Consider the following 15189-nt stretch of genomic DNA (forward strand, 5'->3'; position numbering starts at 1 on the left):
ACTAAATTGCTATAAAAGTGTAGCCATTCTATTCTGGGTGAACTCTGGAGTGGAAATAGTGAGGTACAGAGCAGATGAAGGCGGTCCCTGAAAAAAGGGTACAATACAATCTATATACTCTAGTTCGCTACGATGGCTAAAACAAGGACAACGTCGCTCCACTGACCCTGCTGTTTTCCATTTTTGTGAAATGTAATGTACCCATCATTTTGTGTGGGATTTCAACATCCAGTTAGATAATAATGCGGTCAGAACTTTGATACGTATCCAATTAAATTCCCCAGACATGAGGGATTATCTCCTTGCCTCGGCAGAGAATTGTGATATTGTGATGCGTGGTGCAGTGTAAAGGGGGACAGTAAGGATTGTACTCTCCACAGCAGAATAAATGGTCACTATTCAAGACTAAATTATTTCTTCATTGACCGTAAAGAAGCAGAGAAAGTCTTGGCTTTAGAACATCTCCCTATTCACCCATCAGACAGTGGGCAATACTTTTAAAAATTGAGATGAAGTGCCGGAATCAGATTTGGAGGTGGACGGTTAACAGGAAATTCTTTCTACAGTCCAAGATAGTCTCAGAGGTATTAAGAGGGACTGAGGATTTCTTTCGTTGGAACATGGCATCTGCCCCAATATACATAGTGTGGGACGCATATACAGCCTTGTTAAGGGGTCCCCTAAGAACCAGTCTGTGGCGGATTGGGAAAGAAAAGGCGCACCTATTCCAGTTGGAAGAGGAGATGATAAGGGCAGAATATGTTTTAAAGGCAAATATAGTAGATGGAGATGAAAGCAAAAGAAATGAAGAAATACTTGATCCCCTGCAGCTAAAGGTTCAATTGAAAATGGAGGAGAAGATGCTATGGCAGTGGGAAGCTAGTAAAATCAGAGAGTTTGCACACAGGGAAAGCTGTGGAAAGTTGCTAGCCTGGAAAGCTAGGCGGAACCACATTAGGAAGATTCTGGACGAGCAGTTGAACTTAATTATTAAGAGACTAGTAAAATATAATCAGCCTTTTATAACTGTTTCCGGGATCTGTACACAGAACCTCTGAGTGTAGACAGAGAGGATCTAGATAATTGGCTCGTCGAAAAAATTCTCCCTAGGTTAACTAATGCCCAGCTGCGGTACTTGAGTCAAGTGATTACTGGTAGTGAACTTTTAACAGCAAACAGGAAGTAAAAAAGAGGGAAGGCTGCAGGTCCCGATAGGATCCCCAAAGAATTCTATAACTTACCCCCAGATGGGGTTATCCCTGCTTGGATAAAGTTATTTAACTCTATACTAGTGGAAGGCTCTCCAATGCCAGAGTCCTGGAATGAGGTGGTAATTTCACTAATCTTGAAGCCTGATAAAAAAAAAAAAATCTACAGTGTCAGTCTTACCACCCAATTGTGCTACTTAACTGTACTTACAAAATCTTCTCTAGTATCCTAGCTACCTGGTCAAATAAAGTAATGGGGAGATGGATAAATGGAGATCAGAAGGGTTTTTGACCTGGGAGGAACATGACAGAGCTGACCCTGGTAGGCTTAATAAATCTAGCCATAGCTGTAGAAGCTCCATTGACAATTATGACCCTGGATGCTGCTAAGGAATTTGACCGCATTAACTGAATATATCTGATGACTGAGTCAAAAAACGTTGGGGTGTTGGAAGCTCTGGTAGGTACATTAGCTAAGATTTATTACTCACCAAGCACCCGGGTCCTGGTAAATGATAACTTGTCCATGCCAGTGAAAATAGAAAGAGGGTGTAGGCAGGGCTGCCCCTATTACCCATTCTTTTTTGCTTATATATCGAACCCCTTGCCCAAAGCTTGAGAATGCGAGAGCCAAGAAAACCATTTGTAGCAGTAGCATATTCTAGAAAAATATCCCTTTATGCTGATGATCTTATGGTCTGCACCTCAGATGCTGCATGTGTTATACCACATCTTATGAAAGAGGTGCATCGCTTTGGCAGGTTATCCGGTTATGAGGTTAATGAAGAGAAAACCGAGATAATGTCATGGAATCCGAGTTATAGGGAAACATCAACAGTAATTTAAATGATACCTGGGTCTAAAAATCACACATGATCTAGGAAATATCCCAGCTGTAAATTTGTAAAGGATCGCTATCAAGACAGATTACTGAAGAGATGGCAGAATCTCCCCCTCACAATATATTGCCTGATCAACCTAGTCAAAATGTCTACATTTCCAAAATGTACCTTCTTGGTTGCTAATACCCCACTAAATTTCGATAAAAAGGTTCTAATGAAAATACAAGGGAAAATCACACCTTTTTGTCTGGGCAAGTAAAGACATACTACACTCATGGAAAAAGCTGAGAAGAAAGATGGAGAAAGGAGGTTTGTGGTCCCAGATTTACAACTCTACTGTCTGGCTTTCCAACAGAAAAATAACAGAATGCTTCTTCTCCATCGGTACATTATTGGGGGTCATGTTTAGTGGCAAGTTATCTGGTTTACCAGAGGAAGGTTTCTTGTATACATTTGGGGCACCTACAGTTTGTTAAAAAGGCCCAACTAAAGTGCTTGGAGGCAGCTGGCTAAGTGAGGTTTGGGATTGGGTCACTTCTGGGACTTCATATTTTAACAAGCTGTCCCCGTTTTGGGATTCCCCTGCGACACTGGAGTGTTTGATGGACATTCTAACAAAACCTCTAATGCAGAGTGGTATAAGCAGATGGGGACAGCTGGTGGAAGAACAGGGGTTATTGTGGGGTGCTTGGAACAACACGACAAATGGGGCACTTTCTAGGTTCAGTCTACCAACTGATTGCTTGGCTTAAGAGTCAGGATTGGACTGAGTGTTAGCCTTGCTCAATGGAAAATGTACAGAACTATCTGATAGACATCTAGCCACAGATTCCTTAACTTTGAATTCTCGCCTAGGGCTAGATTGGATCTAGAAATTTTTCATCAGCAGTCCCTCTGCATTTCGGCAGTGGGCGTCGCGCGACTCCTGAGCGACGCTGTTCACTCATGCGACGTCACTGGAGTCCATATAAGGCACCCACCTGATGCGCTGACAACAGTTTCTTCTTTTCCGCACTTCACGCAGATCCAGAGAAGCAGTTACCTTTGGCCGTTTTTTGACCAACATCGACGTTGTTCATCTAAACAAACTGTGCCTTTTTTCATGCCCTCAGGTTTTAGGGCTTGTGAGGCCTGTAGTCGACAGATGTCGGCCACGGGCCCCCATTTGATTTGTAAATGGTTCCTGAGAGAGCACCATTATTCTCGGTGTGTGACTCCTGTCACCTACTTTGGTGGAATGCCCTCAAGGAGTGGCGAATTAAACTGGATTATACAGTCCTCCAAGACATCCCATCGGTCTCAGTTTCCTGCACACTCCAGGGTCCGCTCCTGTGGATGTCGATCTCCATCCACCTTCCACTGTAAGTCACGACGCAAGAGGTCAATGCCACATTGTTCCCCCTCTTCTCCTATTGAGTCGGTAAAAAGTCAACCCTGCGTCACCCCATACATACTGGGGCCAGTGCAACTGCCCCAGCTCAAGTAATATTATTTTTCCTTCATAAGGTGTTTGGGTCTGCACCACCCTCTGGAGTGCCCTTGGGCCTCAAGGAGGTGTAGGATGCCAAGACTAGGACAACGCCCACAGGTTCACCCTCAGCGTCAGTCTAGATATAGTATGACATATCTCTATCTATGCCGACGACCAGTCCTTTGAGGTTACCACCATCGGTGACTGACGCCGAACACCCGACCTCAATGTCAACGTCGATAGTGCACAGCCCTCCTAGGCTACCACTTTCAGTGCCTGCACCTGATCGACCAATGCCGATGACAGTGCTGCTCAACTCCTCTCCACTTTCCCTCTCCGACGCCAATAACTGTGCCGCTTGATGCCGTACAGCGCTTGACGCAGTACTACGCTGATGGAGCCAGCTGGTTCAGCCATTGATCCTGGGCCATGTGAAGATTTTAGAGAGGTTATACATGTTTTCACTCTAGACCCACCTCGTAATATTGATTTGCTTCCACCTACCTCTCCACACAGGAAGGCTGGACACTCTTGGCAGACACATTTTCGCCTCCACAAGTTTGACTCTAAGGTCCATATACTTCTTGTGTCCTTGCCTGCTTCAACTATGCATTGTGGGATTCTTTGGCAAGCCTACTACCCTCCCTACCAGAGGAGGGCCAAGCTGCCCTTTCTCCCTTGCACCGTGAAAGGCAACAGACGGCAATACTTAGGATTTGTTGTGGTATGGATACCACTGATTCTCTTGCAGGAGCTATGTTCTCTTCTGTGGCGCACCATCGGCGTGCTTGGTTGCGCATTTCTGGGTTGTCGGAGGCGGTTCAACAAACATTTTTAGGTATGCCGTTTAATGGCACTCATCTATTCGGCGCACAGGTGGATTGAGCTCTGTAGCGTTTCCGCAACAGCAGAGGTGGTACAGAATCGTAGTTCTGTTTTTTCTTCCATCTGCCTTCATCTTTTTCCACTATTCAGTTGCACAAGGGGGAAATTGTTATTTATTTCTTATACATTATGTCCATTTTATGGCAGTATCTATGGTGTTTATGCTACTTACGGTGACACCCGAGTGTCGTGTTCCTTCTTTCTGCAGGTATTCTTATTATTTTAACACCGTTTTCTTTTGGAAACCCAGCACGGGTTAAACGTCGATTGAATACGTTTTTTCTTGTTTCGCTGATGATGGACTCCATGCTCAAGAGGTTTTTTGTATTGTAAGGGACATTACCTATGTTATCTGCTCCTTCTGCACATTTTTCAGTATGCTTGTGAGCATTCTTCTATACCTTTTGTTATCCCTTATAGGGAGCTTTTACTTATCACCTTTAAGAGAGTTTCTACATAGCTTGCTTCATGATATTCCACTAACATTGAATCTCTTCTCCTTACTTATTCTATGCATGGACTATTCTTCAAGCGCCTTCCGTAGGCCTTCTTATTTTGGCTTCCAACGGGAAAATGGAACAGGTGCTTCACCTCTCCTGTCCAGGTTCCTGCCCTCGCTCACAGTTTAGCTACAGCTTTCTTTCTAAATAGTTTCCTGTATTTATTTTGCGATTTCCTCGCTATTTATTGGCACACTGTAATTTCATAGATTTCTATGGTGCATAAGTTTTCATTCACTTTTGTGCCTTTAACAAGGGTATTTTAGTCCCAAAAAAATAAATGCACAAAACAAGAAGACATTTAAAACAAGCATTTGTAATGCAATAGGTCTCACATTTGCAGGAGTTTAAGCTATTGGCACTGTAAATGACAATGCCTTTTATTTATCTGTTTTGTTAATTAACACATAAATAAAAGGCATTGTCATTTACAATGCCAATGGCTCAAACTCTTGTAAATGCAAGACCTATTTCATTTAAAAAAAAGTGGCTGCCATTGTCCTGGGCGGCTTGGAAAGTGAAAGCACGCATTGCGTGCTGAATGTTGCAGGAAAGCATGTTGTGTCGGCAGTAGAGGAAACTCATGAAAGAAAATAGTGCTTACAGACTGTTAGACGTACAGTGTAACAACAGAAGTAAAAGAGCCAGTCCTCATGAGAGGTTACAAGCGAAGACAAGGCGGTACTAAGGCGGGACAAACAAGAGTATGAACAAATCAGAAGCCAGCATTTACAAAGGACTATGACCCAAGTCAATAAACTATTGGCAGACAGTGGGCGGAGCTTTAAGTCCATGCTCTAATAGAGGCATCTCTTGCAGAGCAGCGTACGCACTGCCTAGGCTCGACCTAAAAATTATTTTGTAACTAGCAGGGCATGATGGGGTAACATGTTAGGCGAATAGAGGAAAAAATAGTGGAGAGGATGTGGCCTAATGGCTAGAGCGGTCGACCTCGAAGCTGGGGAACTGGTTTCATGTCTCAGCTAACCCTGGGCGTAGTGGGCGTAGTGCGCGTAGTCGCGCTATGCGAAGATGTTCTTGCACTACACAAGCTACGTGTAGCTTTGCGAGCGTGCATAGCTGCTTGTCTCACCCGTTTGCGATGCATTGTTCTTGTTCGCGAGTGCCTTGTGCGTGTTCGGCAAAAACAACAGTTGATGGACAGATGCAGAACAATGTCATACATTCACCCCAGTACAGAGATCTGGGCCTAAATCCATCGTTTTTTTGCACTCTGTTTGCGTGCTCGGGTGATAGTATCTTGCAAACTTACCCATGCAGTCGCCTATGGGCGCGGCCATCTTGCTTTTTCAATTGTCCCGCCCGTTCGCGATGCGGTATTCTTCTGTTCCGGGTCACGTATAGCGTTTTCACTATGCGCATGTCATGTTCGGGAACGTGATGTACTTGTTTGCGACGATTAGTGTGTGCTCGTGGGAAATATCGCGCAAACTTACCCACGCGGTCGCGATGGGCGCGGCCATCTTGTTTTTCTCTCTATGCTATGTTTCTGTGCCTAGTTTTCTATCCTTACTTAATCGTTGCAGTCCTTAGTTTTTTACACAGTTTTTCAGACTTTTTTTTATTTATCATCTATCTCTCTCTGTCCCTAAGTTTATATTTTGTATTTTATTTGTAATTTTACTTTGTTTTTTTTACTTTTCTACTGTTTTATATTACTTCTTTCTTTAAGCCCCTACTTCGTCACCCTAGCTTTTATTTTTTCCTTCTAACTTTTCTTTTCCGCCTCCACCCCAGAACCACGGCCAAGGGCAGCAGTACCGGCTAAAAAGGGCAAGGCGCCTGCACCCAAGAGCCGGCTGCCTTGCGGCAGAATGCGCCCTGCAGGGGTGGTAGCTTTTCGGCGAGGCGAAGGTGGTCGCCTTGTTTTTTAATCCAGTGCCACCTCCCCTTGATCTTGGTGGCAGGCCAGGCTCCGGGTACCCTACACAGGAGCGTCCCCGCCGGTGGGCGAAGGTGCGCAGGGCAATGTTTTGCTGATCAGGGATCCGGCGCACCCACAACCAGCTGGCCCACCGGTGGTCATACATCCTGGACCGGGAGCAGGACCTGTTGGACCTGCTAGGTGTCGAGGTCATGGGGCTTGGTGAGTAGCTAATATATAGTAGTATAAGTATTGTGTATACATTTTTGATGAATAACACGATTACTGGTGCTTACATTGCAGGTAAATTACGTTGCAAAATCTTCTGTGATTGTAGGACACAGGTGCTCGGCGCTACTCTTACTTGTTTGCAACTTGCGCTAGCTTGGGCTGATTAATGTAAGAGTTGACTTCAGAGAACTGAAGTTAGTTAATGCTATTGCTAGAGCGAGTCTAGTCCTTCCTTTGTCTTTCTGTGAAATAGTGGTGGATGGATACTAGGCTTACTTAGTATTCCTTTTTTTTTTTTACGGTCTGCGTGACGCCTCCTCTGTCACTGAGTCCTGCTTACCCCAGTCCTCTGTAGAACCTTTTGTAGTTGTTTAGTGAGTGGTATGCTTAGCAGTGTCAGTCAGTAGCAGAACAACATCAGATGCAACCAACCAACAATTTGATGTATGCAGTAATTTATGCATGTGTCCTCCATCTCATCCATCTATGCATTTTTTAAGCCAAACCTAAAATAGAAATGCAGACTTACTGAACAATTGGCCCGTCTGGAATAGGTGGTCTAGGTCAGGGGGTACTTAGGCTTCGTTAGTATTCTGCAATCAGAATGATTATGGAACATTTGATTAGTGTTCATAAATAAGTAGATGGTCCATGAATCCTGCAAGCCAGTAGTCGATCCGATTAGATAGGTCAATTTTATTGCAATTGTTGTTTCCTAAAATGTTTTTGGAGCGTTTTTTAAATGATTTATTTGTTTGACAGCACTCATTAATGTTTGCCTCTTTCTTTATTATATCTTACATGATCAGCACAATCCAGGGGCATGAAGACGGGGTCCGAGTCGGCCCTGCTGCAGGCCCCAGTAAGTCCTCCAGTGGTTATATTACTAATTATATTTCCCTAACTTTTACTACACCGTATTTTTTCCGAAATATTAATTACAGTTCCATTCCCTAATTCAATTTTTTACAAAATCTTCTTTGACCTTAACTATCTGTTTCCAAATTCTGGTTATCCCTGCCTTTAAGTTCCTTCTACTGCCTCTGCTATGGCTCTCTGTACTACTAATATTAGTGTGTCTTTATCTAAGCTTGCCCAGTTGGCCACTCTTTATTTAAGGTTTTCTTTTGAATAAAACTCAGATTGACCAATAGCTCTTTAACCTTGAGGCTTTGACAATTCCCATCAACAAAAATCCCAACCAGCTATTTGACTAGTATTTTTGTTAGGATAGTAGTACATACTACTACTGTTGTGGGGATTCTGCACAGCCACATACAGAACTATGCACAAGAAAATAGGATGTTGGTGATGGGAGGTTGGACCTTACTCACACCTCAGTCAGAACTCAGAACCCACAATCCCCTGACCGACTAGCTATAGTGTCTCATTAGGTCCCGAAACCCCACACGAAGATACCCAATGATTACACAACCCAGAACATAACACCCTTTACACCCTTTCGCTCACTCACTCGTGTAAGTCCACAACACCACACCAAATACCACAGAGCCTATGTGTAAGTTCAAAATGTTTATTTATTTTCAAATAACATGCTTTGTACATTGTTCTATGAAATTACTACAGCCATCTACAACAGCAAAATGCATAAGATTAAAGCAGTAAACATTTGTTACAAGTGCATGATAGAAGACAAAAGATCTGTGTGAATTCTGGGAGACCCCTCATCGTTGAACGTAGAAATACTTGTTACATGTATCGTAAGCTCTGCAAATCTCTGGTTTGTAGAAGGGAATCTTCTGCCTATTATGAGAAAAATGGTGCACGTTAGACAGTATAATATAATTATGCAAGCATTTCGCAGTCATGCCAAAAAGTGTATCATTATGGATAAGCAAAAGGGACTAACCGAACTCCATAACAAAAAGTGGCTTGTTTTTCAACCTCTTCACTTGTACGGAACACTCGTGTGGCCTCAAAGGCGTCTTACTGCACAACAAGCTGCGAGGTAACATGCACAAACGAGTAGACATGAATCTAAAATGGTTACATGGCTCAGGCTAACTTTTCAAAGAGTAGAGTAGGAGTAGAGATGACCCTAGGGACCATAATACTACTAATGTCTGTCTCCTGACTCTACTCTAGTACGCAATTTGGACTAATGATGATGTATGTTGTACATATTGTACTATTAATTTTTTTTTTCAATCATCCAAGTGAAAATGAATAAAATAGGGGGAGGTGTACAGGCATCTAAAAATGTCATTTTTATTCTAGGCGTACTACCAGTACCAACCACCAGTGCCGGCGGGGCCAGTGGTGATGGCGATGCTGCCATTCCGGAGGGGGCAGGAGATGCGGCACCTGCAGGAGCTCCAGGGGGGGAGCCAGCAGCAGTGGTCTGCGGTGGTAAGTTACACTACTACCAGCTGGAAGGGGAACACTTCATTCACTGTACTGTGAGACTTATCAAGTATGAACTGGAAGTTGTAGTGAACAGTATACAACGGTTGAAGAAGACACCCTTTACTTAGCATTACCGATGCATTAGCAATAGCATTACCAACGTGAGTTGAGTAACCAATGGCCTCTTCTTTTTGACTCCAATTCAGATGTGAAAGTTTTATGGAAAAGACTAAAAGTCAGATCAGATGACCTTGATGGATGTGTTGAACAAAAAGGGAAAGAAGGGTGGAAGGAGTAAGGACGGGCGAGATGTAATACGACTAGCAGAGAAGAATACTTTGGAAGCAGCATGCAGGTGGCTGATAGGAATCAGATGCATGGGTTGTTGAAGGATGGGTGGAAGGTGAAAGAAGATGCATGCCTGGGTGGGTGACACAGTATGGGTGGATACTGGATAGCAAGAATCCTCAGCGGTGTTTGGGTCAAACTTAAAGCTGAGGCAAGGAAGGAAGGAGTGGATGCATGGGTGGTTGTTGGTGAAACCAGCTAAGGTTTGTTAAGCGATATATAAAAAAGAATGATAGACATTTACTTTTAATGGATGGATGCCTGGATGTATTCATCATAGACAGCATAGGTGGAGACTGTCACTGGATGTAGAGTCCTACTTTGAAGAGAATGTAAAAGAAATTGTGCCAAAGTAGCAAAGTGGAGGGGAATATATAAAAATAGTATTTTTAGAATACAGTTGACTCAGTAGTTTGCAAGCAGATCATATATATTATCAAGCGCCTTCCTCTGACTCCGAGGACCACTTCTACCTATGTTAATTTATTTTTGATTGTGTCAGCCAGCCTGCAAAGGGTGGCCTATCTGTTGGTTACACAATCAATGAATAAAGTGCCTTATGCAGTAGTGGTCGGTGGTGGGAGTGCTGGCGGGCGGTGATGTGTGAAGAGGGAGAGGCAGGGTGGGCGGTAGTAAACTATGGATTATATATGCAGTGCGCTAAACGAAATTTGCTTTATTTATTTATATGTTTACTTACCAGTAATTGTCCGTAATTCATAGTTTACTACCCCTCACCCTGCCCCTCCCCCTTCCCACATCACCACCCACGAGCACTCCCACCCCTGACCGCTACTGTACTGATATGTTGTTGTTCCGTATATAAGCAATAATCATTGGATCAGATATATACTATTAATCTGCCTTTTTGTAGTAGCCAGGGCAGAGAGAAATTGAAATTGAGCAATTGCTCTTCATGTAACAGAGAGAGCATGGCCAGTGCCACCCGTAATCTAAAAATACGAGCTTCCCCACCTGCAGACAGTAGTAAATAAAAGTAATGGGAGTCTGCGTATTGACTCGTATGTTGGTCTTGGGTGCAAGCTTAGTTGACTGAGCTGGCATGCTGGCTACAACAAGGTTATGTAATTTAGCTAAACTAGAGATAAGAAAAAGAATGGTGTTCGGTGTACTGGAGTCCATAGTACTAGGGCAAGTATAATGCCTGAAAAAACTCCAACAAATGTTAGAGGCAGAGGAAGTGGGAGGATAGATACATACCACAAATGTTATGTACTGCGCTTGCTAGTGCTACAGTGCCACTATGTGTTGATTTCATTTTGTGTTACTGTTTTGCTGAGTATCGGTTACAATTCTGTTTCTTTCTTTATAGATCCTCCTTCCCATGAAAAACCAACGCGGGAGGAGTTGGCAGCCAGGGCCCGGCGCCGGAAACTGGAGGCCATCTTCGAAGAGTACCGTCAACTGGTGGCTCAGGCAGAGGAGGAGGAGGAGGCGGCAGCAGCTGCAGCTTCTTCCGATGCCCCGGGCCCCAGTCAGGCCCCGCCTCCAGTGGTACAGCGTCGCGGTCAGGCAGCCACCCACCGCCGCACATTTTCAAGCACTGCTGCCCCCCACCCTGGATGCAAGTGCAAGTGCAGAGCATTTCGCCACCAAATTTTCCTCCGGCTGGCACAGCTAGAGGAGCAGTTAGAGGAGCGAGTAAAGATCATGGTGGACAAACACCTAAGAGCCCGCCAAATGTAGAAGGACCTGTTAAATTGCCCCTTTTTTATAACTTTTGTTGGTGGTGGGAATTGTGTGTTGGGGTTTCTAGACATTGTTTGGACGTTTTTCGTTTTGGACATTGGATGGGGTTAGGGAGAGGGGTAGGTCAGGTGTGGGATAGTTTATTTTTGTTAGGGAAATACATTTTATTTATTTATACTCACACACACGATGTTAATGTTTTGTGGGGGGTTACTGTTTTACAAATTTGTTTACCTCACATGGTTTTCTTGCTGCGGCAGGGCTGCAGCCAGTGTTGGATTTAAATAATCTGCCAATTTTGTAACACACAGATAGATGTACCCCTCGCTGAGTTATATTTGTCCTACTAGTACTGTCAGTTGCTCCTCCTAGTCCATTACACCTCCCAGCAAACTTATCTTACCTGTGATTGATGATGATTACGTTCGGCACAGCAATGACTGCATGGTTTCCCAAGAAAATTGAGAAGATGCCATGGTTGTGGTGGTAGTAGTAGACACTGGCACTAGCATTTGCAAAAAAAAAAGAGACCGTCACTTCCCTGAGAGAGACTGTGGGAGGAGTAGTAGAACGAAGTAAAGTATAGTATAGAAGAAGACTGTCAAACGAACAATATTGCAACTGCTAAAGTAAAATAAAGCATAAAGGTGGCGGGGACAGCCTAGTACAAGGAGTTAAGAAGTTATAATAAACTGTAGTTGTTTCGAGTGAGTGACCTAACACAGTCGTAATTCGTAAACTTTACTGCTGTGTGGTAGGATGTTGAATTTGATGATGAATCCAATCAATGCCGGCAATTAATTATGATGTATTACGTGGGTCCCTTTGGAAAAAAAATTGGCTTGTACATAGACTGAGCATGGGTGGGCTAAGCAGAAGAAGATCCTCGAACTGCCTTGAAATTGAATTAATGTTGCTTTCCCCGTATCTGCCCAAGCAAGCGTGTGATCAATTGTTTGTGTACATTTAATGTAGTCACATCACACTTCAATATATATCACACAGCCTGGGGGAAGAGGGTTAGGGTTTGATGAATGGATGGGAAGGGGGGTTTGGGGAAAGGTTTGACAAAGAAAAACCGTATGCATGGACACATCAAAAGTAAAACACAATCTTTGAAGATGACAATGATCCACTATCCAACAAATCTATAAAGGGAGAAAAAGGAAATGCATGCTTGATGAAGATAACTTAATGGTTAATGAGTACTTACTAACTACTACTACACAATTAGACAGTACAGGGCAGCAGTATTATATGAAAGTTGCCTTGCCTGTATGCCCTCAGAGAGACCCAAAATACCTGCTGTACCGGGCTTACTTTTAAAGCTAGCAAAGAAAATTAAAAAATAGTTGTAGGGATCAATTAGCATACAAACAACAACACACTGTTGTAATGATTGAAGAGAAAAAAGAAATAAAATTATTTAAAAGGCGAATGATGAATATGATACTGAAGTTACTGTATTATCCAGGTCCAATTGTAGAGTTGCATCTCGTCATTCATCTTGGTCCTCTCTTCCATGGACACTCTGCACATCATTCTTGGGTGCCACAGCCTGCTTGAAGCGGATTGGTAAGGTAAGTGTGAGTTGTTGCTCCTAGTATAATAGCACTGGGTAAAGGCGGGCCTGTAAGTTTAGATAGAAAAACAAAAGGGGCATTAAAAAATAAATGCATTTAAAAAAAGCCTCAATTACTTTGTAGTGCACAAAGACGAGACTCTTGAGCGAGAACACTTTCAGACTGAGGCGGCTTGGATACATCGTGTCTAATCTATTTACACAGCATTAAGCTACAACAACAGGGCAGGAGCCAGCACAGAACTGGCCCACGGCACCAGGCCGTGACCCAACCTCCATTTTCCTTAAAGTTTGACAAAGCCAGACAAAAGGCATATACAGCAACATAGCATTTTCCAAATCAAGTGACTAAATCAATGCGCCACTGTCAGTCATACCACTATTCGACTCCACCACTACATGGACATATAGCCTAGGTCTGCTGTGGATCTTATTGAATTGTTGTGTTTACCTTTTATACCAGTTCATGAAACCCAGTTATTCCATCAATCATCTCCGATCCAACTGATGGTGTGCAAAGATAGTATGGTCATCATCATCATGGTGTGGTACGTGTATGTGTTGTCCGACACCAACTCAGTCTGTATTGAGTGACTCCGATTAAGTTCAGACTGCACCTGCAGTAGTAGTAGTACAATGTGGTTATTTAACAACATGGAAACATTGACTGTCACTTACGTCACTTTTACTTTGTAGATTAACTAGTATAGTTCGACTTCATGCACATTCGCTCCGAGTCAGCAAGCATCCAATGCAATGCATGGCATTATTCATTAATCATACCTGTCTTACTCTTCTCTTTGGCTGTCAGATCAGATGCCGAGCCTTCTGACAGTGATGAGTTTACTTTTGGATGCCTGCTCAAGTTCTGACAGTGAAGAGTTGTGGATGCCTGCAGACCGAGAAGGCAGCCTTAGGACAGTGATGAGTTTCGGCTCGGAAACAAAACAGAAGATAGCTATAGTCACGTACGTTTCACTTCTTATGGAGGGACTGTTAGAGGTAACATTTATTGTACTATTCTCCATCTCCATCCAATGTCTGGCTTGATGGAAATGTATTTAGGGTGAGTCAGGAAGATGGAGCAGGACTCTGAGGAGTGGAGTGGACAGTTAAATGCACAGACGTGCAACTCCAATAGGTAAATAAAAATCTGAGACGGTGGTGATGGATTTGTTGTGATTTGATTTGAACCAGAAAGACAGATACACACACAAATAAAGGAAGGAAGAAAGTAACAATTTGAAAGCCTAGTTGTCAGGGAAGAGGAGCTTGCCCTCAAACTCTGGTGGTTCGGACAGAAGTAGGTCCCCACTACTTATGTCTTCGAAGTCGCTCTCCTCTTCCTGCTGTGATTCACGTATTTTGCACTCCGGTGGTATGAAGTGCTGATTCATTTTGATCATGGTTAACCTCTCCACGCTTTTGGGCGAGAGACTGGTCCTTTTCACAGTTACAATGGCACCAGCAGCACTGAAAACACGCTCAGAAGAGACACTTGCGACAGTGCGAGCCAGATACTTTATTGCCAGCCTGCTGGGCACTGGCCATTGGCTTCTTTACCCATACCAATACACCAATAGGCTTTGCTCCATGAAGACCTCTGTTGTGTCATCCATATAGGCCTGGACCATCCGCACAATGTTCAGGGGTGCTCAGATTTGCTTGGCCTCTTTTGACTTTGCATCAGCATTGGACTTACCCATCCCTTTCCATAGAAACCAATCGGTTACCATTTTTTTTGATGTGGCTGATGATCCTGTTGGTGCTGTTGTTGATGTTATTATTGGTAATGTTGGTGACTGCTGGGAGGCAAACACACTTCTCTCAGGTTCTGAAGTAGAACTTGACTCTGGATGCCCTGTAGTACTTGCTCTTTCCTGGGGTGGCAGGCCTCTATTTAAGAGCCATTCATTTTCTAAATCAGTGGCTTCCTCAGCTATAAAAATGTTGTACTTGGCAACATCCACTTCAGAAAAAGGAATTACTGCATTACTGTTCAGAAATAATTTGTACCATGGATCCAAAATTGTGGCAGTAATGTAATGTCGATGTGACAATCTTATTTTGAATCCTTGTATTTTCAGATAAGCGAACGGCTAAGGCGTCTGCCAAATAACATGCATCTACTTTGTCATCCACACCTTCGTACTTTTCAGA

At 43.4% G+C, this 15189-nt stretch overlaps 1 protein-coding gene across 4 annotated transcripts in view; it reads left to right on the plus strand.

The window, feature by feature from the left end:
- STK33 (serine/threonine kinase 33) overlaps positions 1-15189 on the plus strand; it is a 1296925-nt gene that overhangs the window by 215201 nt on the left and 1066535 nt on the right. The window contains exon 3 of one of the 4 annotated variants that reach the window (XM_086956013.1): positions 12922-13027. The exons of the other annotated variants lie outside the window; for them this stretch is intronic. The gene's annotated coding sequence lies outside the window, so the exon portion shown is untranslated. The remainder of the gene's footprint in view (positions 1-12921; positions 13028-15189) is intronic. 4 annotated transcript variants of the gene reach the window in all.

This window comes from Lissotriton vulgaris, chromosome 2_1 (assembly GCF_964263255.1).
Source record: "Lissotriton vulgaris chromosome 2_1, aLisVul1.2, whole genome shotgun sequence".
Taxonomy (NCBI): domain Eukaryota; kingdom Metazoa; phylum Chordata; class Amphibia; order Caudata; family Salamandridae; genus Lissotriton; species Lissotriton vulgaris.